Source organism: Cygnus olor, chromosome W (assembly GCF_009769625.2).
Source record: "Cygnus olor isolate bCygOlo1 chromosome W, bCygOlo1.pri.v2, whole genome shotgun sequence".
Taxonomy (NCBI): Eukaryota; Metazoa; Chordata; class Aves; order Anseriformes; family Anatidae; genus Cygnus; species Cygnus olor.
The window spans coordinates 2,774,199-2,799,050 of NC_049199.1; the positions used below are offsets into that span (position 1 = coordinate 2,774,199).

A 24,852-nucleotide genomic window follows, 5' to 3' on the forward strand; every position below is an offset into this window, starting at 1 on the left:
ACATGGCACCCCAGAAAGAATTGAGTCAGACAATGGGACTCATTTCCAAAACAACCTTATAGACACTTGGGCCAAAGAACATGGTATTGAGTGGGTGTATCACATCCCCTATCATGCACCAGCCTCCGGGAAAGTTGAACGATACAATGGACTGTTAAAGACTACACTGAAAGCAATGGGTGCTGGGACATTCAAAAATTGGGAAACACATTTGGCAAAGACCACCTGGTTAGTCAATACTAGAGGATCTGCCAACCGAGCTGGACCTGCCCAATCAAACCTGTTACGCACTGTAGAAGGGGATAAAGTTCCTGTAGTGCACGTAAGAAACATGCTGGGTAAGACAGTCTGGGCTACTCCAGCCTCAGGAAAAGGCAAGCCCATTCGTGGGATTGCTTTTGCTCAGGGACCTGGATGCACTTGGTGGGTAATGCAAAAGAATGGGGAGGTCCAATGTGTACCTCAAGGGGATTTAATACTGGGTGAGAATAGCCCATGAGTTGAATTGTAGTATGTTAATTATCATATAACACTGTATGTCATCACTACCATGGTTGCTATATATCACAGATGAAAATGGTGATTAATTAGAAGGTATTGGAAAGAGTGTAACCTGAGCATGACATAAATGGTATGGAATAAGGGGTGGATATCTGTCCTGGTTTCAGTTAGGACAGAGTTAATTTTCCTCCTAGTAGCTGTCAGGGTGCTATGTTTTGGATTAGAATGAGAAGAGCGCTGATAACATGCTGATGTTTTAATTGTTGTAGAGCAGTGCTTACACCAAGCCAAGGACTTTTCAGCCTCTCTCTGTCCTGGTAGCAAGCAGGCTAGGGATGCAGCAGGAGCTGGGAGGGGACAGACCCAGGACAGCTGACCCAAATTGGCCAAAGGGGTATTCCATACCATCTGACGTCATGCTGAACAATATATAGGGGTGGCTAGCCGGGGTGGAGGGGGGGGCCGGCTGCTCGGGGATAGGCTGGGCATCGGTCAACGGGTGGTGAGCAATTGCATTGTGCATCACTTATTTTGTACACATTATTACTATTAATACTATTATTATTATTATTATTGTTGTTATTCTTTTCCCTGTCTTAATAAACTGTCTTTATCTCAACTCACAGGCTTCACTTTCCCGTTTCTCTCCCCCATCCCGGAGAGGGAGGGGGGAGGGTGAGCGAACGGCTGTGTGGTGTTTGGCTGCCAGCCGGGCTAAACCACAACAATCATAGAATATCCCGAGTTGGAAGGGACCCATAAGGATCATCGAGTCCAACTCCTGGCACCACACAGGTCTACCCAAAAGTTTAGACCATGTGACTAAGTGCACAGTCCAAACACTTCTTAAACTCTGACAGGCTTAGTGCCGTGACTATTTCCTTGGGGAGCCTGTTCCAGTGTGTGACAACCCTCTCAGTGAAGAACCTCTTCCTGATATCCAGCCTGAACCTCCCCTGTCGCAGCCTCCTCTTTTCCAGGCTAAACAGGCCCAGTGACCTCAGCCGCTCATCGTACGTCTTCCCCTCTAGGCCCTTCACCATCTTCGTAGCCCTTCTCTGGACACTCTCCAACAGTTTCACGTCCTGTTTGTACTGTAGTGCCCATAACTGCACACAGTACTCGAGGTGAGGCCGCACCAGCGCAGAGTAGAGAGGGACAATCACTTCCCTCGACCAACTAGCAATGCCGTGCTTGATGCACCCCAGGATACGGTTGGCCCTCCTGGCTGCCAGGGCACACTGCTGGTTCATATTCAGCTTGCTATCAACCAAAACCCCCAGATCCCTCTCTGCATGGCTGCTCTCCAGCGTCTCATCCCCAATCTGTACATATAGCCAGGGTTGCCCCATCCCAGGTGCAGGACCCGGCACTTGCGCTTGTTAAACTTCATGCGGTTGGTGATTTCCCAGCTCTCCAGTCTGTCCAGATCTCTCTGCAAGGCCTTTCCACCCTCAACAGTGTCAACAGCTGCTCTCAGTTTACTATCATCAACAGATTTGCTCAAAACACCTTCTAGTTCTACATCCAAATCATTTATAAAAACATTGAAGAGAATTGGCCCTAAATTGGAGCCCAGGGGGACCCCACTGGTGACCGTCTGCCAGCCTGATGCGGCCCAGTTTACCACAACCCTTTGAGCCCTGCCCATCAGCCAATTGCTCACCCATCGTATGATGTTTTTGTTTAGTTGTATGCTGGACATTTTGTCCAGTAGGATCCTATGAGAAACCGTATCAAAAGCTTTACTGAAATCCAAAAAGATCACATCAGCTGGCTTCCCTTGATCGACTAGATGGGTGATCTTATCATAAAAGGAAATCAAATTTGTTAAACAGACTCAAACTAACATTATCATCAATACAATGATTAGATGTAACATAAGTTTTAGAACGCTAATAGTGGTGTGAGGCCATCCCAATAGTAATTTCCACCAGTGGTATCCACCATCCTTCTTAACCCTCTCCAGAACATGGTGTATTTCCTTTGTATCATGATGGACGGCAATTTAGATATTCTGTCCATTCTCATATATGCTCTAATAATTTGTGCAAATCATCAACCATATATGGTCCTTCCCATTTTGGGTCTAGCTTAGTTTTCTGTGAAAATATTTTAATTAGTACCTCATTCCCTGTTGTGGTTTAACCCGTCCAGCAGCTAAGCACTGCACAGCCATTCACTCACCCTCCCCCCTCCCTCTCTGGGAAGGGGGAGAGAATTAGAAAGGAATAAAAGACTGTGGATTGAGATAGAGACAGTTTATTAGGACAGAAAAGAAAGCAAAACAATAATGATAATGATAATAGTGCTACTACTAATAATGTGTACAAACAAGTGATGCACAATGCAATGCTCACCACCCACTGACCGATGCCCAGCCTATCCCCGAGCAACTGGTTCCCCCTACCCTGGCCATCCACCCCATATTAATTGTTCAGCATGATGTCAGATAGTATGGAATACCCCTTTGGCCAGTTTGGGTCAGCTGTCCTGGGTCTGTCCCCTCCCAGCTCCTGCTGCACCCCCAGCCTGCCCACTGGCAGGACAGAGCGAGAAGCTGAAAAGACCTTGGCTTAGTGTAAGCACTGCTCTGCAACAATTAAAACATCAGTGTGTTATCAAGAGTACACATTTTGTCAAAAACATGACAGGTCTTTGGCTCAGGGTAGCAAAAGTGTGGCTTATCGGTCTCGGTGTGCACAAAAACAGTCGAGTCCCCCTCTTGCCACAGAGCCTAGCCATGGTGTCTCCACTCAGCTCTACACTCCATACTGTTCCTTAGAGTCAGCACACCAGGTTCCCCCAGTGCGATAGCATCTAAGGTTGGAGGCCTAGGGAACGCTTAGGTAGTGCAGCTACACCCTACCCTGAAAGCTTCTTCAGTGCTGTACATTTTCTTTAAAATGTGAATGTTAGTTTAATTTTCCTAGCTACTTTAGGCAATTACTCCACATAGTCCACCCCGTGACTATAGTCACTCAAGCTTCACGACATTTGAAATGTGTTAGGTATATCACATACATTCTCGGGATGAGGATTATCAAGTGTATGTGTATTGTGTAGGGATACTAAACGTTTCATCATAATCCAACGTTTAACATACAAACTAATTGTTAGTATAAAGCATAATACAGTGAGTATTAACAAAGCAACAGGGTGAAACATCTTGTTGAAGATTCCTGTAGCAATTGGTGACCATCTAAACAAAGTGTCCCACCAACAGTGTTTTTAGTCTTTTGTCCATTTTTTCGAACTTGTTTCATCAAGTGTTTAAAATCTTCTTGTAACAGTAATTTCTTCGCAAGGGTAAGGTTCATTCCAATAGGAATAGGCAGCAGATCATGAAGCAAAATATAATTGAATGTAATAAGTTGGTAAGAGGGGACAGGAGCTGAGTAACTAAAATCATCCTAGAATTTTGGTAAAATTACAAACACAAACATTAGAGTGATTACTGGTATCTATGTTAGTATTATCTATGACTATAGAATCACAATGGGTTCTCCTGCAAACACGGCCTTTCCCAATATATACAAGTACAGTTTCGAGGGTTTCATTGGGTTGTATCTCAAAGTGACAAATATTTTGTTCAGTGTCAAGACAAATGTCTTGGGCTTCGAGTGTGTTACTTTCACAAATTAAGCCTTTTTGTTCATGCACAATACATGCATTTACATCAATTGTTTGCCACTTTCCTCCTTTTTGATGGGTCCATACTTTATGCTCCTTAGGATAAAGTGTAGTTCCATTATGACTGAGTCCTAATGCAATGATTGGATATACATTGTATACAGTGGCATTGCTTATGATAAGTATAAAGGCAATAATTTTATCACTTTCTGCATAATAGGTAAAGTTGACTAATTGCCACCATGCTTGAAACTCCTTTTCAAATTCTGAAGCATTATCCCAAATCAATTTTTGATTTTCAGTGGGCAAAGTTCCTCCTTCTCCCTCTCTAATAATAGCTGCTGCTACAGGCTGTATCCATAACTACGCTCGGATACAGCTCAAGGCAAGGGAAGTATCACCTTGGGTTTTTCCAAGGGCATTTACAATTAATTGATGATCATTTTCTTCAATTTGTTCCCAATGGGGTAATATGTCTGATAGAAGCCATTGACTTGCTCCTAAGGCCGATAAGGATGACTTTATTGGTCGTTCCAATTTCCTTAGGTCGTCTGTAGTAGCAGTTATTTTACTCATTAGGACCTCAGCATCAATGCTATTTAATATACCTAATCCTGTTCCCAATAACCCAGTTGTATCCCATGGCATGCGCCGAGATTGTTTCAGAGAATGTCCATGTAACCATGCTAACCAGTCGGTGTAGGCAGTTCTCAAAAAGGTGGTACATTTTGCAGCGCTAGCTCTACCCTTTGTAGTGACCAGATAGGGTTAAAGAGACCTTGTTGTTGTCCCACATTTTAATTAGGTAAGGACCTGTGCTGCAGATGGAAGGAGTTAGACTAATGGGCATTCCAACTCCATTCATCTTTTGAAAATATTTTGTTTCCATATAAAACTAAAGTAGGGAGATTTAGGTCCTTTTTTTTTTTTTTTTTGAGATGTTCTAGTGCTTGCACTATACTGTGGCAATGCATGGTTAGATGTCATGGTGAAACACCTCAGCTCCATGTACAACCACAGTACCTAAGTTTTCCTTGATGGCACGCATTCCCATAATCCAGTGTATTTAACATGCGCTTGGGACCATGGCAATTTTGGGCCTTTTTGGCTATGAACCAAAAGGGGATTGCATTAAGGTCAGGGTAAAACATAGCATTATCAATCCAAACTGCTGATTTGTGATTCTCCAGCTGTCCACATGCAGTTCACTCAGGATTCCTGTGAACAGAAAAGGAAATAAAATATGCTTGGTTGTATTCAACTGGCAGGGTTAGAAAGAGGGTGAAATAACAATCTTTGACTTCCCATGTGTAGGGATATTTGGGAGTAGTTAATAGCATTGCTACTGTTCCAGTCTGAGGCATTTTTACCAGCACAGGTTGTCCAGTGTAAAATCCTGTAGGATGTTCTTCTGGTTTATAATAAACCTTTGGGGTGATTGTATTGGTAGATGCACAGAAGGCTTTCACTATCTCTGCCATGTTTGGAACTGCGGCAGTCAAAGGTGTGGTGTTAGCATTTAACTGTCTGTAATCCACTGTAAAATGCCATTGCTTGGTTGGTTTCTTTACCGGCCACACTGGCAAACTATAAAGTGAATGAGTCGTTTTAATAATGCCTCTTTCTTCCAATTCTGTTACCACCCCATCAATCCCCATAAGTGCTGCTGCTGGAAACAGATATTGCCGAATATTAGTGATTTTAGTGGGGGGTAAGGGTATGGATGTTTGTAACAGACTCAATCTCACTGTGCCTGAATCCCTTTGATGTGTCGTGAAACTCCACACAGTTCCATCAGGGAGTTTCCACATTTGCCCATGCAGTATGTCAAATCCTAAAATATTAGTATATGCAGCACCGACTAATACTTCTGCCCTGTTTAATTTTTGTTCTTCTGGAAGCCAGAGTGAATATTTTGTGGATCAGAATTCTTTTTCCACACCATTGATTCCCATGAATTTAATGCTGCATCGACCAGGTGTTATGCCCAGGGTCTGTGCTGTCTCGTGTAATTACCAACATTTGGGCCCCGGTGTCAATGAGAAAGTTTACCAATATTTTTCGGTGTCCAATGGTGTGGCGGTTTTACTCAGGTGGGCAGTCGAGTTCCACCACGGCTGTTCTCTCACTCCCCCTCCTCAAAGGGGAAGGGGGAGAAAATACGATGCAAAGGGCTCAAGGGTTGAGATAAGGACGAGGAGATCGCGCACTAATTATCGTGACGGGCAAAACAGACTCAGAGTAGGGAGATAATAAGATTTATTGCCTATTACTAACAAGATAGAGAAGTGAGAAACAAAGGAAAGAAACCAAAAGCACCTTCCCCCCCATCCACCCTCTTCCACCTCCTCCCCTCTTTTGGGATGGAGGTGTGTTTTGGTATTGTAATGATATTATAATGAGCAAAAGTACACTAGAGTACAGCATTTTGTCAAAAACATGACAGGTCTTTGGCTCAGGGTAGCAAATGTGCAGCTTATCGGTCTCGTGCACAAGAACAATTGAGTTCCCATCTTGCCACAGAGCCTAGCTGTGGTGTCTCCACTCAGCTCTACACTCCATACTGTTCCTTAGAGTCAGCACACCAGGTTCCCCCAGTGCGATAGCATCTAAGGTTGGAAGCCTAGGGAACACTCAGGTAATGCAGCTACGCCCTACCCTGAAAGCTTCTTCAATGCTGTACATTTTCTTTAAAATGTGAATATTAATTTAATTTTCCTAGTCACTTTAGGCAATTATTCCACAGAGCCAACAAATAATATGATGAATAGATCAGCTGGAATAATATTGATGAGTTGCCAATTACTTAAAAAAAAAAAAAAAGGAATCTGCAATAATGTCCTCTTAAATATGTCCAGGGATTTAGACTGGATATCAGGAAGAATTTCTTCACAGAAAGGGTGCTTAGGCATTGGAACAGGCTGCCCAGGGAAGTGGTAGAGTCACCACCCCTAGAGGTATTTAAGAGACATGTGGATACAGTGCTTAGGGCCATGGTTTAGCAGTGGACTTGGTAGTGTTAGGTGGTGTTTGGACTTGATGATCTTATGGGTCTTTTCCAACCTAAAAGATTCTATGATTCTATGATTTTGCACTAATCACCTCCCGAGCTTGAAACCCAGTGTATTTGAACAGTGAAGGCATAGTTACATATGGCACTGCAAGCCTGCTACCTGTGAGGGGGTAAGAAAGACAGTTTCCAAAATTAGCTCACTCCATCATCAGAGGTATCTAATTCAGTAGCAACAAAGGCCCCTCTGATATCTGGAGATGCCTAACTACTGCCAAGGGGAAAAAGATAAGGCCAGTTAGATAAATGAAAACTCTAAACATAACTTCCATTAGTTACTTATATGTAATGTTAGCTTGAGAATTAAGACCAATGACCTATGACCTACTCTTAAGGCTAACTTGACTACTGCTGCAAAGGAGCCCTGTATCCTTTTCCATATGTAAGATGAAAAGAATTATACTCTCTAGTCTCAAGAAAAGTTGTGAGGGCTCCCTAATTAGGCCTTGATAGTCAGATCATATATACCAGTGTCATGGCATTGACACAAGCAGATCAGCAAGCCCATAACAGCCAAGGCCTGTTTTTGTTACTCTTATAATGTTGCTCATTTTCACAGCAAAGAAAAGCCAAAGTTGCTTTCTTGATTTTCTGCAAGGGCATTAATACAGAGATATGGTCTTTAATATTTCTCTCCCATGGGTCATCCCCTAAAGTATTTGTGCTCAAAATCAAGCACAGTTAAGTGGAATGCCTTAAGTTATTTGGATGACAAGCTATTAGAGAGTAAGAATGTGTTGTGAATGCTGCTACAACTCCTCCTTTTTGTGCGAGTGACATGTTTTTAGGTCTTTCCAATGCCAAAAAGTGACGAGAAGAATTTAGTCAATTCTTTCTGCAGAAATTAATAGCTGTAACCTGAATTGTGTCACCAGTAAAACTAGGCTGGGTCCATCTCTAACAACACCAGTAACAACAAAATCTAATACTGGCACAACATGCAGCATTATTAATTATTTTATGTTAACATGGATTAAACTGAGTTATAGTTTGTCATATTATGCTTCTAACAATAACACCATATTGGACTAATTCAATAGACTATTACACTTACAAAATTTCTGAGTGCAGCTGAAGGAGAACAGCATTTAAATATGAAACATACACTGAATTAACCGATTTTAACTGTTTTGCATGTGAATAACAGTGATACACTGCTCTTCACTACAATACCCGAGTTAAAGCAACAGAAGTATTCATATAATTAATGAAAATATAGTATTTTTTTCTGATAAAGTTCGGTCATGGTCTAATGCGTCAGGCATCCCCAGTCAGGCAGCTGAAAGGAAGTCATGAGAAGAAATGTTATTACATTAACATTATATGCCACTGTAACTAGCTTGATTGCACCCAGTTATGGTATTTAACTGCAGCCAAATGTAGCTGAATTCTTCAGACCTATTATCAGTTTGATCTCATGACCAGTGATCCTAGATTTTTTCTCACTGGGTGTGTTTTGTGTGTTTGGAAGATGAAAAATGTTACATAATTTTCAGTCGTAATTTTGTATATTTAAATTCTGCAATATTTGGGGGGGGAGAAGGAGAAATTTTAATGGATATTTTTCTTTCAAATAAATGTAATATTCTCTATCTATTGCTTCTTGGGTAACAGGGATCTGGTTTGGTACGTATCAAAGGGCTGGAACACCTCTCCTATGAAGACGGACTGAGGGAGTTGTGGTTGTCCAGCCTGGAGAAGTGAAGGCTCTGGAGAGCCCTTATAGTAGTATTCCAGTATCTAAAGGGAGCCTACAGGAAAGCTGGGGAGGGACTCTTTGTCAGGGGGTGTAGTGATAGGACAAGGAGTAATGGCTTTAAACTAAAAGAGGGTAGATTTAGATTAGATATAAGGAAGAAATTCTTTACTCAGAGGGTAGCAAGGCACTGGAATAGGTTGCCCAGAGAAGTTCAGCATCATTTACAGATTTGCTCTGGAGGAGATTCTCTCATAAGTTTGATAGAAAACTACTCAAGGCAATGGGAATCTTTTTATAGGTGTCAGTTATATAGACATGAATTCCAAATGGTAGCACAAGAGCATTAACTCATCTGACACAGATTTACAAGCAGAAGTCATGAGGACTTCTCAGAACTTTGCAATAGACTTGATTTAAATCAAGCGCCTTTGATGTAAGGGTTAAAATATGTATTTGTTTATTCTTGATTCATTATTAAATTCAGAAGGAATGTATAAAGAAAAGCAATTGAGACATACAGTATGAAGCTTAAAACTGTAGTGTTTTCACCATCTAATGAAACTGGCTTCTTCAAGGGCACTGACATGCTGACATTATTTTTCTTTGCAGAAACCTTTTACATATTCAAGAACTGTTATCACATCTACCTATCTACCTACCAGCTTATGCTTTCTAAACAAGTCCAGTTTTTCAATGCTTTTCTTAAAGCTTTCAGTTTTCTAGACCTTTCAACACTCCTGTTCCTTGTCCCCACAGCATGGCTGTAATGCTTTTATTGAAGTCTTATCAGTGTTGATACATGAAGAAACATTTCACATTTCCTGCAAAGGATATATGCATTTTTATATGTTTATGCAGACTTCCTTTTTTTTCACAATAATAATACTGACTCATGTTCAATGAGTGTTATGATGTTATGATGTTATGATGTTATGATTCATGTTCAATGAAATGTTATGATTCACCACCCTTGGATACTTGGAAGAAATGTAAGCAGTCATTCCTATTCATATAATTGTGAATTCCATAGAATCATAGAATATCCAAGTTGGAAGGGACCCACAAGGATCATCGAGTCCAACTTCTGGGTCCCCAAAAGACCACCCCCCAAAATAAATAAATAAATAAATCATCAGATCATGTGTCTGAGAGCAGAGTCCAAACACTTCTTGAACTCTGGCAGGCTCGGTGCCGTGACCACTTCCCTGGGGATCCTGTTCCAGAGTCCAACCACTCTCTTGGTGAAAAACCTTTTCCTGATATCCAGCCTGAACCTCCCCTGTCGCAGCTTCAAGCCATTCCCTCAGGTCCTATCACTGGTCACCAGAGAGAAGAGATCAGCACCTGCCTCTCCACTCCCTCTCATGAGGAAGCTGTAGATTGCAATGAGGTCTTCCCTCAGTCTCCTCTTCTTCAGGGTGAACAATCCAAGTGACTTCAGCCGCTCCTCATATGTTTTCCCCTCTAGACCCTTCACCATCTTCGTAGCCCTCCTTTGGACACTCTCTAACAGTTTTATATCTTTCTTATACTGTGATATTCTTAAAGTGTCTATGAACAAGATGAGAAATATGTCTGGATAATAAAACAGTTTTCATGGTACATATAAGAATTTTAGGGATTTTTTGATCAATATAAGAATAGCATTATTCTCATCCTAAATCCAAAACCACAACACCATACCAGCTATTAGGAGGAAAATTGACTCAGCCAAATACAGGGCAATGTATTATATTTAAAACTTGTATTTTCCTGTTTTCAGCGCTTAGTTTCAATTGCATCTTTTTTCACTGTAGCTATGTCATGGTTTTAGCTGGAACAGAGTTAATTTTCTTTGTAAATGCTCACACAATTCTGTCTTTTGTATTTTTGATGAAAATATTAGAGATAACATACCACTGTTTTTAGTTGTTGCAGAGCAGTGCTTACATGGAGCCAAGGACTTCTCTGCTTCTTATGCTGCCCTTCTGAAGAGGAGTACTTGGGGTGCACAAGAAGTTGGGAGGGGACACAGCCAGGACAGGTGACCCAGACTTACCAAAGAGCTGCAGTGTAAAGTACAATTTGCACAGCTGGTCCTGTACAGACGGGCCCAAGGGCTACTGCACAGGCTATTTCTTGTTTGATTTGCTCAAAGGCTGTTGTTACTCAGGGCCCCACTCAAAATAGTTCCTCTTTCAAGTCACTCGATATAGAGAACTTGCAAGCTGACTATAGCCTGGAACATGCATTCTCCAGAATCCCACAAGGCCTAGGAGAGCTTGCATTTCTTTTTTGCTAGTTGGCAAAGACAAAGCAGTAATTTTGTTGATCACATCCATTGGGATGTGGCAACGTCCATTCTGCCATTTTACCCCCAAGAACTGGATTTCCTGTTCAGATCCTTTGACCTTTACTCCATTTAATGGCAAAACCGATCTATTCTCTTTAGTCGCCAGTGATAGGACCCGAGGGAATGGTGTCAAGCTGCAACAGGGGAGGTTCAGGCTGGATATCAGGAAGAGGTTCTTCACTGAGAGGGTTGTCACACATTGGAACAGGCTCCCCAGGGACGTAGTCACGGCACCAAGGCTGTCGGAGTTTAAGAAGCGTTTGGACTGTGCTCTTAGTCATATGGTCTGAATTTTTGGGTAGACCTGTGTGGTGCCAGGAGTTGGACTTGAGGATCCTTATGGGTTCATCCCAACTTGGGATATTGTATGATTCTGTGAAAACCAGCTTTCAGGAGAATTTGGATTATTTTCTTCCCTTTCTCAAAAATTCTTCTGCTGTTTTGCCCCACACAATGATGTCATGCAATGTACTGCAGCTGTCCAGGAGCCTCCCCCTGTTCCAGTGTGGTCTGGATCAGTCCATGGCAAATGGTAGGGCTGTGTTTCCATGGGGCAGTCGATTCCAGGTGTACTGGCGGCCCCTCCACATGAAAAGAAACTGTGGCCTGCATGCTGCTGCCAGAGGGATGGAGAAAAATGCATTAGCAATATCAATTGTGGCGTACCACTTGGCTGCCTTTGACTCTAGTTCGTACTGGAGTTCTAGCATGTCCGGCACTGCAGCACTCAGCAGTGGCGTGACTTCGTTCAGGCCGTGATAGTCCACCGTTAGCCTCCACTCACCATTAGGCTTTTGCACTGGCCATATAGGACTATTAAAGGGTGAGTGAGTCTTGCTGATCACTCCTTTGCTCTCCAGTTGATGAACCAACTCATGGATGGGAATCAGGGAGTCTTGGTTAGCGCGATATTGCTGCTAGTGCACCAGTGTAGTAGCGATCATCTCCTGCTGTTCTTCGACCCTCAGGAGCCCCACAACAGAAGGGTCTTCCGAGAGACCGGGCAAGGTAGACATATGTTTAATTTCCTCCGTCCCTAAGGCAGCTATGCGAAAAGCCCACCGGTACCCTTTTGGAACCTTGAAGTACCCTCTCCTGAGGTAGTCTATGCCAAGCATGCACAGAGCACCTGGACCAGTCACAATACGGTGCTTTTTCCACTCATTCCCAGTTAGGCTCACCTCAGCCTCCAATACAGTTAGCTATTGGGATCCCCTTGGTACTGCAGAAATACAGATGGGTTCTGCCCCTTGGTAGCCTGATGGTATTAGGGTACACTGCGTGCTGGTGTCCACTAGAGCACTGTACTCCTGCAGTTCCGGTGTGCCAGGCCATCAGATCCACACAGTCCAGTAAATCCAGTTGTCCCTTTCCTCTGCCTGGCCAGAGGCAGGGTCCCTCTAGTCCTGCTTGGAGTATCTGTCACTTAATTCTTGCAAATGTGAAGCAGAGTTCCTTCATCAGGGTCAGGAGTAACATCAGCTCTTCTACTCCCTTTGTGGCACTGCCCAACAGAAACAGGAGCAGTTATTTTCCTAGGAGACCCCCTTTTGCCTTCTCAGACCCCTTCTTTTCCTTACAGTTCACCTACCCAAGCTTCTCGGGTTGAGGTAGGTTTGCCATCCCACTTCCTCATATCTTCCCTGTGGTCATGCAGATAAAACCACGGGGTGCCATGTGCTGTGCGTCGATGGTACTCTCTCCCTCAAGCAGGAAAATTCTGACTCTTAATGGCCAAGATACTGGTCCATCTGGGTGAGGAGGAAGATATATGGTCTTCAAGGTGGTGGACCTATTGGGACAGTTTCCCCATAGACAAGATGCAGGCCTGTAGTGAGGCAGAGAGATTTTCTTCATATCGCTGAAGGTGGCTGGACATAACATTCACCCCATGGTCCCATCCCATCTTTCCAATTCATTGCTGCCAGCATGCTAGCATGTGATGATGGTGCACCCTTTACAAACTTCTGCCACGTGGACCATGTGCACTGGACTTCATCGGGATCTTTGGGTGTCTGGTCATTGTCCAAATCACTGTAAACCATCTCCAGCACAGCTACTTCCCTCAGGTGCTGGAGAACTTTCTCCATGGTGATCCGCTTGCCTAGGTGATATATAATATTTTCCATGCAGAGATACTTTTCCTTCACACCTGACAGGAGTTGCCTCAAAAGGCTGAGAACCTGTGACTCTCTACCAATTTCTCTGTCAACGACCCTTTCCCTAGAGAGATATTCCAGATGCTTGACTTCCTTGCCTTCTAGTTCCTGTCTATTGGCCCCAGTGTCCTAGCATCCGAACAACCAGGTGAGAGTGTGCTCACCTGGGTGACGGCTGAAATCCCTTCATATATCTCACAATTCACTCAAGGATAGGGATTGTGTGGTTTCTGACTCTTTTATGTTTTCTGTCTCTTCTTCCTTGTGTTTTTTGATGGCTCTGCTTTAGAGCTTCCTGCCCCTTCCACTTCTCCCTCCTGAAATCTCCCAGGAGGAGCTTTTTCCCTTACTAAATGAGTTGACTTGTACTTCAATTTTTTTTCATCTTGACTATAGGGAAAATCGATACCATTGATTGTTGGCCCTCTGATTTAGCTACTGTGTGCGCTATCTGGTCATCAGATTCAGAGACCTCCTCCTCCCCCTGAAGGTGCTGAATAGTGTTAACTACCATTTGATAGGCGCAGGCCAGACCCCAGCACAGTGCAGCAAGCCGTTTTTTAGTATTCTGCACTTGTTCAGGGGTGAAGTTCAAAACCATCAGAGGAGACGACCATGACAGGTACCTGCCCGTATCCTCCCACATACCTTGCCACCCACCACCACACTGTCTCTGGGCAGATACCTGAGTGGTATTCCTAACTAATTGTTTAACCTTAGGACAAAAAAAACCCAACACATTCTGGAGACCTAGCAATAGGAGTATGTTGGTTACCCATGGATGTTCTAAATACTCAAAAGCTACTGTAATTAGCCCATAGGGAAAGAAGGCAGCGGTACCATTCCTGATATCGCCCACAAACTGACTTCCAGAGGAGAAAACAGTGTTGTTATTAATAGTCTCCAAGAGAGAGTTCCCAAAGGACAGAGATGATAGCAATGCAGGGCCCAAATACCAGATTAGGATCAAGGCCAGTGCTTTACAGCACAGCAAACTGAAAAACAAAACAAAACAAACACAGCCTTTAGCAAGCTCTCAGATCTGATATATAGCAAAAGTGAGAACGTGGCATGAATCACATGAAACGGAATCACATAGAAAAATATTAAGAGCAAACCAGACAACACTGTGACTAGCAACTGCTAACTAATTATGATAATTGCAAGTTTCCTCTAAAGCGCTCTGATCAAATCTATTGTTATCTCAACCCTTCAAGCCCCAAGTTGGGTGCCAGAAAGGACTGGTGGCTTTCCCCTCTGGGCAGCGAAACTCCACCACAACTGCTCTCTCACTCCTCCTCAGAAGAAGAAGTGTGGGAGAAGAAAATATGCTAGAGAGGAAAAACAAATGCAAACAAAAAAAACAAACAAACAAAAAACCCTTCACATGTTGAGATAAGGATAATTTAATTAAAGGGAAAAGAAAGAGAGAAAAAACAAGCAAAGGCCACATGGAAGCACAGAGAGAAGATAAAAAATATTCTCTACTTCCCATGAATGAGTGATGATTGGCCATATCCTGGGAAGCAGGGTCTCAATACGCATAGTGGCTGTTTGGGAGGACAGACATCTTCATAACAAGAGCCCCCCTCTCCTTCCCATTTCCCACCTTTTATTGCTAAGTGTGACATCATGTGGTATGGCATATCCCTTTGGTCAGTTTAGGTCAGCTGCCCTGGTGATGTCCCCTCCCCACTTCTTGCCCACCCCCAGCCTACTGGCTCCTGGATGGATTCCGAGAGAGTCTTGATGCAGTGCCAGTACTGCTCAGCAATAGACAAAACATTGGTGTGATATCAGGGCTGCTCTAGCTACAAGTGCAGAGCACAGCACTATATGGGCTGCTGCAGGGAAAGTTAACTCCATCCCAGCCGGACCCAGTATAGTGGTAACAATTACAATGGCTCAGAACAGGTCTTAGTTTATATTAATAGGTAAAACAAAAAACAAGCAAACAAAGAAACAAAAAGATTCAGCAAACATATATTCATAATACTTTCACTGGAACAAATCTTATTTTTGACTCTGTGAAATCTCCCTGACAGCACTGGGAATAATGTAAATTCATTTCATGGGAGCAGGAGGTTATAGGTACCATGATACAGATGTCAGGACACAGAAATTAGGACCGCATAGACCAGAGTTTGCAGAGGGCTGGACAGTGAATTACAGAGTTATGTATGATATTCATCATTAAAACCAGAAAAATAGCTGTTGGAACTACTGCAGCTTCAGGGATTCTTCTCACACAGTCTCTTAGTTGGAAAGAACTAATTTGAGATAATAGATTACAACTGGCTTCAGAGGGATTTTCTAGGTTCGTAAAGGATTGCTGCTTCATACCCATAACTAAAGCCCTTATTGCCTTTAGTCCAGCAGGCTAGCTGAGAAAATCATACAGTAAGCCAGGCAAATTAAAGCGGATATGACCTTTACTCCAATTTTGCACTAAAAGAACTACAGAATTAAAGGCTGAACCTGAACAAATTCTAATTCCCATCATTATTTTTTTTCTATTGTTCCAGAATTGTAAGTCACAAAAAATGAGATGAACACTGGGAGGCACTGGTAGAAAGAAGAAGGCAAAAATAATGGTAGGAGTAAAATGCCACCATTCACAAGAAATTCCTGGACAACAGCATGATACCCAAGTAGTCATATGGGTTATGTCACACCCAAAAAAACTGACCCAAAGAACCCACAGTCAGACACTACGTGGATAGGGATTCACCAAAGTCACAGATACTCCATCCCAACCAGATCCAGTACATACCTAAAGATGACTATATTAATGGATCCACAACTGATAATGAAAAAATAGTTTGTGATTATGAGTCATCAAAAGAGGATACTAATTATCTTTCAAATAATTCTTTCAATCCTCCCACCGAAAAAAAACAAAAACATAATGCAGTTCAAACAGTACAGTCAATACAATTCACCAGATGACACAACAGCTCTACCCAGAAATTCAAAAAGAAAAGGAGGGAAATGTAAGTGTGTACAAGGGGAGATTCAAACCATCAGCTAGGAGAAATGTGACATATCCCATTGCTAATATTAAGCAACAAACATCTCATTGCTAATATTGAGCAGGACAGGAACACTGACAGTTTCCACTCAAAGCTTCATTCGTTTGCAGAGAACATGAATGTTTTTCATAGACAGACAGGTCACTGGACAATGATCACTGAATTCCTTAGACAACTTTCTCAGCAGTACCATATTCTTCTCTGCCATGTGCTAGCACAGTGGTGATTGTTACTCATCTCACCCTTTTCTGCCCTTCCTCAGGTAATATGCTAACAGACATTTTCTTGAAGTATCTTTCAGACAGAACCAGAGTGGTTAACATTTCATTCTTTAACTACAGTTAATGTCTTCTCTCTCCTCCAGCCACTTCTTTCTCCCTGCAGCAGCGCATCTAATGAGATGCTTCACAGGAGTCTTGCCCCTTTTACTTGAGGTGGGCAACTCCAGTTCTTCACATCCCCACCACCATTCCCATCAGCATGCAGGAAAAGACATCTGGGTCTTTTTGATCTTGCCACTCTTCTACCCTCACCTACAAAAACATTTAAGTGGAACAGTTTCCCACAGCATCCAAGTTTAGCTACCAAAATCTTAGTGATGGCCAGGCAGAGCTGAAAAGCAATCTTCCCCAGACCTGCAACTTCCCTCAAAGCAGAAGAGGTGACACTGAGTGGAAGGGGGCTTTGTGCACTGCTCTGGAGTCTGATCACACACTAAACCATCCTTCATGATTTGTAAAAAAAAAAAAAAAAAAAAAAAATTAGCAAAATTTAGTCTACTGAGACAAGTGGCTTGGTCAGGAATGTACTATGAATCTGAAATTCTGAACACAACTCAGAACTCTATATGGGAATTCCGAGGAGATAAATTAAATGTATACTGTGTTTTTTATCCTAAATAGGTGTTTATTTTTCCATGAGGCAACAATAAAGGCCTGATTTCTAGTGTTTATTAACTCCATCCCAGCAAGACCAAGTACAGAAGAATATCAAAACAACCAGCAGGTGGATCAGGCTGCTGAGATTGAAGTGGCTCAGGTGGATCTGGACTGGCAACATAAGGGTGAATTATTTAAAGCTCGGAGGGCCCGTGACCCCTCAGGCCACCAAGGAAGAGATACAGTATAGAGATGGGCTCCTGATTGAGGGATGGACTTGACCTTGGACACTATTGCACAGGTTCTTCATGATTGTGAAACGTGCTGCAATCAAGCAAGCCAAGCGGTTAGAGCCTCTTTGGTATGGAGGAGCTGCCATGACCCGGCAGCCCTCACAAGAACAGACGATGAGGGTTAGGCAGAACCAAGAGCGCCCCCCTCTGTGGCGTAAAGACCACACACACGGACACGAGGGTTTCTTTAAGGATCAATAACTTCAACTACTTTATTGAGGACAGGCTCCCTTCTTACACCATTAGTTCTACCAGTGGTACTTCACTAACTATTCATTGGTTAACAACTTCGCCCGGCAACAGCAAACACTTAGCAACTTCCATGTCTTAAGGGCTGGAGAACAAGCAGTCCGAGACAGCAAGGCTTCTCCTGAATCACCCTTCTTTGTTCCTTCTAACTTCTTATTAACTTCTTTACATGGCTTCATCATCAGGAGTCTGATGTTATCACCAACCATGGGGTTTGTCGACCCCCATGGCCCCCATCTAACAAAGAAAGCACGATTAACACAAATAAAGAAAGCACGATTAACACAAATTAAAACACAGAGAAAAACTATCAGGCATACTAATCCTATCTTTAACAAACTTTGTAATCACATCCCTGGGAGAGGCAGGCACTGAGTACTGCCCAGCGGGGGGCTCTGGCTGTCCCTCCAGCTCCTGGAGCTCCTGTTTGTGGGTCCTGCCATCAGGACCCTCCTATATGTTGCTTTTTGGTTGAGCTGGAATCCAAATCGCTGAGGAGAGTGCTGTGATCATGTTAAGGTAGATGATGAGATGGACGGACGGACCCATCGTGCTGACACCCATCTTAGACTGGCTCCTATTGAAACACAAGCATAACCTCAGCCCCAAGTTATTGGAGAGTAGGGCCCTTCCCAATGATTGGTGCTTAATTTTTTTACCATGACTTGTAACTGAGTTTAAGGTATTATGATTAAAATGTTTGTGAATTGGAGGACCTTCCTCTGTTCATCCATTTAAAAAATTAAGAACATAGCATGCTTTAGCTATCCTTTCCTGGGGGGTCATACCCATACTCCCCCTTTTTTGTTTTAGAAGCATAGCTTTTAGGGTACCATGGGCCTGTTCAATAATTGCTTGACCCATGGAAGAATGAGGTTTACCCGTCAGATGTTGAATGCCCCACTGTTGAAAAAAGTGGGTTGCGTGGGCCACATATCCTGTCCCATTATCTGTTTTCTCGTTTCTGGGATTCCTAATGGCGCAAAAGCTGACAGAAGATGTTTACACACATCTTTTGCCTTTTCTCTTGCATGGACAGATGCAAAAAATACAGGCAGAAAAGGTACCAATTGAAACATGAACATAGCAAAGTTTTCTGAATTCTGGCAAATGTGTAACATAAAAAACAGTCTTTAAGCCTATTACTATTAATGTCCATGAATGTGGTGAGGTAAGAAATGGATGCTAAAGGGTTAACTATAGAACTATAGCAGGGACTGAGACAGGATAGCCCTGGAGGATAAGAGATTTCTATAGATATTGCAAACTAATCACAAGGACAGTACTGAGACAGGATAGCTCTGGAAGATAAGGGATTTCTATAGCCCAGGCCATTGTGAAGATAGCACTCTGAGAGAGTTGATAGCACTCTGAGACAGTCTTCTCAGCTGCGGGATGGACTGCGGAGCAGACGCCCCTAGGTGCGCCCTGGGTATTTTCCTTGGAGGAGCCTCTACTCACAGCTACTCAAGACTTCTTTTTATCTTTCTCCAGCCTGTACTTTCACCAAAGGCTCAGTAAGGGGCTAACTTAATTCCACACCTTTTTCCCTCCAGGATGCTGAAACAACATATCAGTATACAACATTTCATCCCATTTTCCTTCTCTCCTCAAAAACATTAATTGCAAGATAGTGTTATAGTCGATTGATCCATAAAGTGGCCATTTAGCTCCATCCTCAAGCTTATATAGTGGCCACCATTGACTGCAATACTTAATGAGAGTTCTCTTTCTGTGCTCCCAGTTCCGACAATATCCTTCCAATGTGCCAATATGCACCCAAGGGGGCTTTCCTTTAAAACGTCTTTGTTCTGGGTATGAACCATTTCCTTGATTCCCTATTCCCTCTTTTTTTTTTTTAATTATCATTCCTTATTAGTTACTGTCCCTTGTTTCAATTTCCACACAAAGCTTTTATTGCAGGTTTTTACCATCTTTTCCCAATCTTCTTCCCAAACGTCCCAATTCTCTGGGGTTAAACTTTTCTTCCCACATACAAACTTTACTGTTTCAGATTCTTGATGGGCCCTGTCCCAATCATAAATCCACGGGACTTCGGGAAAACACTTGGGACACTCAGCCTTCCGTCTGTGGTGGTTTTACCGTGCTAGGCAGCTGAACACCACAACCACTCTCTCACTCCTCCTCCTTAGATGAGGAGGGGAAGAAGTAAAGGAAAGAATAACTCACGGGTTGAGATAAGGATGATTTAATTAAAAGAAAAAAGAAATAATTATTAAGGAAAGATTATTATTAATTAAACAATTTAACTAAACAATTTAACTAAACAAATAACAATTTAACTAAAGGGGAAAGAAAAAAAGGGAAAGGGGAAAAGGGAGGGGGAAAGGGAAAACTAAACAAAACAAGTAAAGGCTATGTGGAAGATAGGTTTACCTCTGCGCTGCCAGTTGCTCTGTTTACATTGCTGCAGTCACCCCCACAGAGCATTTGCCACCATCCATGAATCAGTGTAGAGATACAGTACTGGCCATTTTTCTCTTTTGGCAATCTCTAGGGCCAGTTGTATGGCTTTTACTTCTGCATACTGACTCAACTCCCCTTCCCCTTCCATGGCCTCCACGACTTGTCGTGTGGGACTCTACACAGCAGCTTTCCATTTCCGATGGCTCCCTACCACACGGCAGGATCCGTCAGTGAACAACACATACTGCTTTCTGTCTTCTGGCAACTCAGTATATGGTGGTGCCTCTTCAGCACGGGTTACCTCTTCTGTCGGCACTCCGAAATCTCTGCCTTCCGGCCAGTCCATGATCTCTTCCAGGATTCCTGGGCGATTAGGCTTTCCCATTCGAGCCCGCTGTGTAATTAACGCTATCCACTTACTCCACGTAGCATCGGTCGCATGGTGTGTAGTGGGGATTTTCCCTTTGAACATCCAGTGTAACACAGGTAGCCGTGGTGCCAAGAGGAGCTGTGCTTCTGTACCCACAACTTCTGAAGCAGCTCAAACACCCTCATATGCCGTGAGTATCTCCTTTTCAGTTGGGGTGTAATTGGCTTCTGATCCTTGATAGCCCCTGGCTCCAGAAACCCAGAGGTCGACCTCGAGTTTCTTCTGGGGTTTTCTGCCAGAGGCTCCAGGTCAGGCCATGCTCCCCGGTCGCAGTCTAAAGTATGTTTTGCACAGCTGGTCCTGTACGGACAGGCCCAAGGGCTACTGCAGGAGCTATTTCTTGTTTGATTTGTTCAAAGGCCTGTTGTTGCTCGGGGCCCCACTCGAAATTGTTTCTCTTTCGAGTCACTCAATATAGAGGACTCACAAGCTGACTATAGCCTGGGACATGCATTCTCCAGAATCCCACAAGGAAGGCCTAGGAGAGCTTGCATTTCTTTTTTGCTAGTTGGCGGAGACATTGCTGTTATTTTATTGATCACATCCATCGGAATATGGTGATGTCCATCCTGCCATTTTACCCCCAAGAACTGGATTTCCTGTGCAGGTCCCTTGAGACCTGACCTCAGAGACCTTACTCTGTTTAATGGCAAAACCAGCTTTCAGGAGAATTTGGATTACTTTCTTCCCTTTCTCAAAAACTTCTTCTGCTGTGTTGCCCCACACGAGGATGTCATCAATGTACTGCAGGTGTTCAGGAGTTCCCCCTTGTTCCAGCGCAGACTGGATCAGTCCATGGCAAATGGTAGGGCTGTGTTTCCACCCCTGGGGCAGTCGATTCCAGGTGTATTGGATGCCCCTCCAGGTGAAAGCAAACTGCGGCCTGCATGCTGCTGCTAGAGGGATGGAGAAAAATGCATTAGCAATATCAATTGTGGCGTACCACTTGGCTGCCTTTGACTCTAGTTCGTACTGAAATTCTAGCATGTCCGGCACTGCAGCACTCAGCGGTGGCGTGACTTCATTCAGGCCACGATAGTCCACTGTTAGCCTCTACTCGCCATTAGACTTTTGCACTGTCCATATAGGACTATTAAAGGGTGAGTGAGTCTTGCTGATCACTCCTTGGCTCTCCAGTTGATGAACCAACTCATGGATGGGAATCAGGGAGTCTCGGTTGGTGCAATATTGCCATCGGTGCACTGTTGTGGTAGCGATTGGTACCTGCTGTTCTTCAACCTTCAGCAATCCTACAACGGAAGAGTCTTCTGAAAGGCCAGGCAGGGTAGACAGCTGCCTAATCTTCTCTGTGCTCAAGGCAGCTATGCCAAAAGCCCACCGGTACCCTTTTGGATCCTTGAAGTACCCTCTCTTGAGGTAGTCTATGCCAAGAATGCATGGAGCCTCCGGGCCAGTCACGATGGGATGCTTTTGCCACTCACTTCAGCTTCCAATACAGTTAATTGTTGGGATCCCCCTGTCACTCCAGAGATACAGATGAGTTCTGTCCCTCGGTAGCCTGATGGCATTAAGGTACATTGTGCGCCAGTGTCCACTAAAGCTTTGTACTCTTGTGGTTCCAGTGTGCCAGGCCATCGGATCCACACAGTCCAATAAATCCGGTTATCCCTCTCCTCTACCTGGCCAGAGGCAGGGCCCCTCTAGTCCTGGTTGGAGTGTCTGCCACTTAATTCTTGCAAATGAGAAGCAGAGGTCCCTTCATCAGGGTCGAGAATAACATCAGCCCTTCTACTGCCTCTGGGGAACTGCCCAAAAGAAACCAGAGCAGCATTTTTCTTAGGAGCCCCTCTTCTTTCTGCTGTATTTCCTTTCAGTTCACGTACCCGAGCAGCTAGGGTTGAAGTAGGTACACCATCCCATTTCCTCATATCTTCCCCGTGGTCACGCAGATAAAACTACAAGGTGCCACGTGGTGTGCGTCTTGGATACTCTCTCTCTCGAGCAGGAAAATACTGATTCTTAGCAGCTGAAATATCACTCCGTCTGGATGAGGAGGAAGATGCTCGTTCTACGAGGTGGTCAAGTCTTTCGGATAGTTTCTCCACAGCTGAGACACAGGCCCGTAGCGGAGCAGAGAGATTGTCTTCATATTTTTGAAGCTGGCAGGATATAGTATACACTGTTGGTCCCATCCCCTCGTCCCAATGAATTCCTGCCAGTGTACTGGCATGTGATGATGGTGCACTCCGCACCAATTTACGCCACATGGATGTTGTGCACTGGACTTCATCGGGATCTTGAGGTGTCTGGGCATTGTCCAAATCACTAGAAATCATCTCCAGCACAGCTAATTCCCGCAGATGCTAGAGACCTTTATCCATAGTGGCCCACTTGCCTACTTGATAGACAATATCTTCCTAATGGGGATACCTTTCTTTCACAGCTGCCAGGAGTCGCCTCCAGAGGCTGAGAACCTGTGTCCCTCTCCCAATTCCTTTCTCAATGACCCTTTCTCTAGAGAGGGATCCCAGCTGTTTGGCTTCATTGCCTTCTAATTGTTGGCTATTGGCCCCAGTGTCCCAGCATCAAAGCAGCCAGGTGAGGATGTGTTCACCTGGGTGTCGACCATAATCCTTTCGTATTTCTCGCAACTCACTCAGGGATAGGGATCGAGTGGTTTCTGATTCCTTTATGATTTCCATCTCTTCTTCCTGCTGTTTTTGTGATGGCTCTGCTTTAGAGGTGCCTGCCTTCTCCCCTTCTCCCTCCTTCTTAGGAGAGGCTTCTTCCCTTACTAAACGAGCTGACTTCCGTTTCCATTGTTTTGACTTGACTATGGGGGCGACTGATACCATAGTCGGTTGGTCCTCTGGGTCAGCCACAGCATGTGTTATCTGGTCATCAGATTCAGAGACTTCCTCCCTCTCTTCAAGGTGCTGGATGATGTTAAACAGTGTTTGATAGGAGTAAGCCAGGACCCAGCACAATGCTGCAAGCTGTCGTTCTCCGGCATTATCAGGGTCAGGGCATACGACTCTCAAACATTCTATCAGGTTTTTAGGATTTTGCACTTGTTCAGGGGTGAAGTTCAGAACTATTGGAGGAGACAACCATGACAGGTACCTGCCGATATCCTCCCACACACATTGCCACCCGCCACAAGACTGTTTCAGGACAGATTCCCAGGTAAGCTTTCTAAACAATCGACTAATCTTAGAGAGAAGAGGAAACCCGTTATTCAGAATTAGAAATAGCAACATATGGGTTACACATGGATATTCAAAATACTCAGAAACTGTTGTAACTATCCCACTGTGAAAGAAGGAGGAGGTACCATTCCTGATATTATTCATAAACTGACTTCCAGATGAGGAAAGGAAGGCAGTGTAATTCTGAATATTCTCTGAAAGATAGCTTCCATGAGACCCAAATGATAACAGTGCAGAGCCTGAATGCCAGATTAAACTCAAGGCCAGTGCTTGGCAGCATCACGTAGCCGGTGTTTGGGAGGAGGACAGATGTTTTCACAACGAGAGCCCACCCCTCCCCTCTTCTTCCTTTTTCCATCTTTTATTGCTGACTGTGACATCATATGGTATGAAATACCCCTTTGGTTGGTTTAGGTCAGCTGCCCTGGTGATGTTTCTTTTGTCACATTTTTGCCCACCCCCTAGGAGGGTTAGAGAGAGTCCTGATGCTGTGCCAGCACTGCTCAGCAGCAGACACAACACTGGTGTGATACCATTGCTGTTTTAGCTACGAGTGCAGAGCACAGCACTGTATGGGCTGCTGCAGGGAAATTAACATCCCAGCCCGACCCAGTACACCGTCTTCTAGACAGACAATACCACCTTTTTTCCCAAGATTTACATTTCAGCAAGACCCAGGCCGAGTGTCAATTTTTCTCATGTCCTTTGTTAGTAAGCCCACACACAAAACAAGGAATCACTCCTACGTATCCATAGATATGGGGGTTTAAAAAGGTATTGGGGATAGGTTGTTCCCAATCTAAGGCCACTTTCTGTCCACCAAGTGTTAAATACACTCCTCCTAAATAAATTCACTCTCCCCCCTTCTTACCAAATTCCCAGGACTCAAGCCCGAACCACCAAAGAAGTGACTCTCTCCATTCTACCACTTTGATGATCAGTCAGCCCCACCCCCGATACTTGGGAAACTGACCAAACA

General features: G+C 43.9%; 1 long non-coding RNA gene and 1 pseudogene across 1 annotated transcript; both read left to right on the forward strand.

The window, feature by feature from the left end:
• The first annotated feature begins 5,200 nt into the window (after positions 1-5,200).
• Positions 5,201-22,492, forward strand: LOC121062435. The gene is made up of 3 exons (XR_005815553.1): positions 5,201-5,354; positions 11,041-11,043; positions 22,481-22,492. It is a non-coding gene; the product is annotated as an uncharacterized LOC121062435 (long non-coding RNA).
• A 1,284-nt stretch (positions 22,493-23,776) lies between these two features.
• Positions 23,777-24,852, forward strand: part of LOC121062450 — a 36,099-nt pseudogene continuing 35,023 nt past the window's right edge.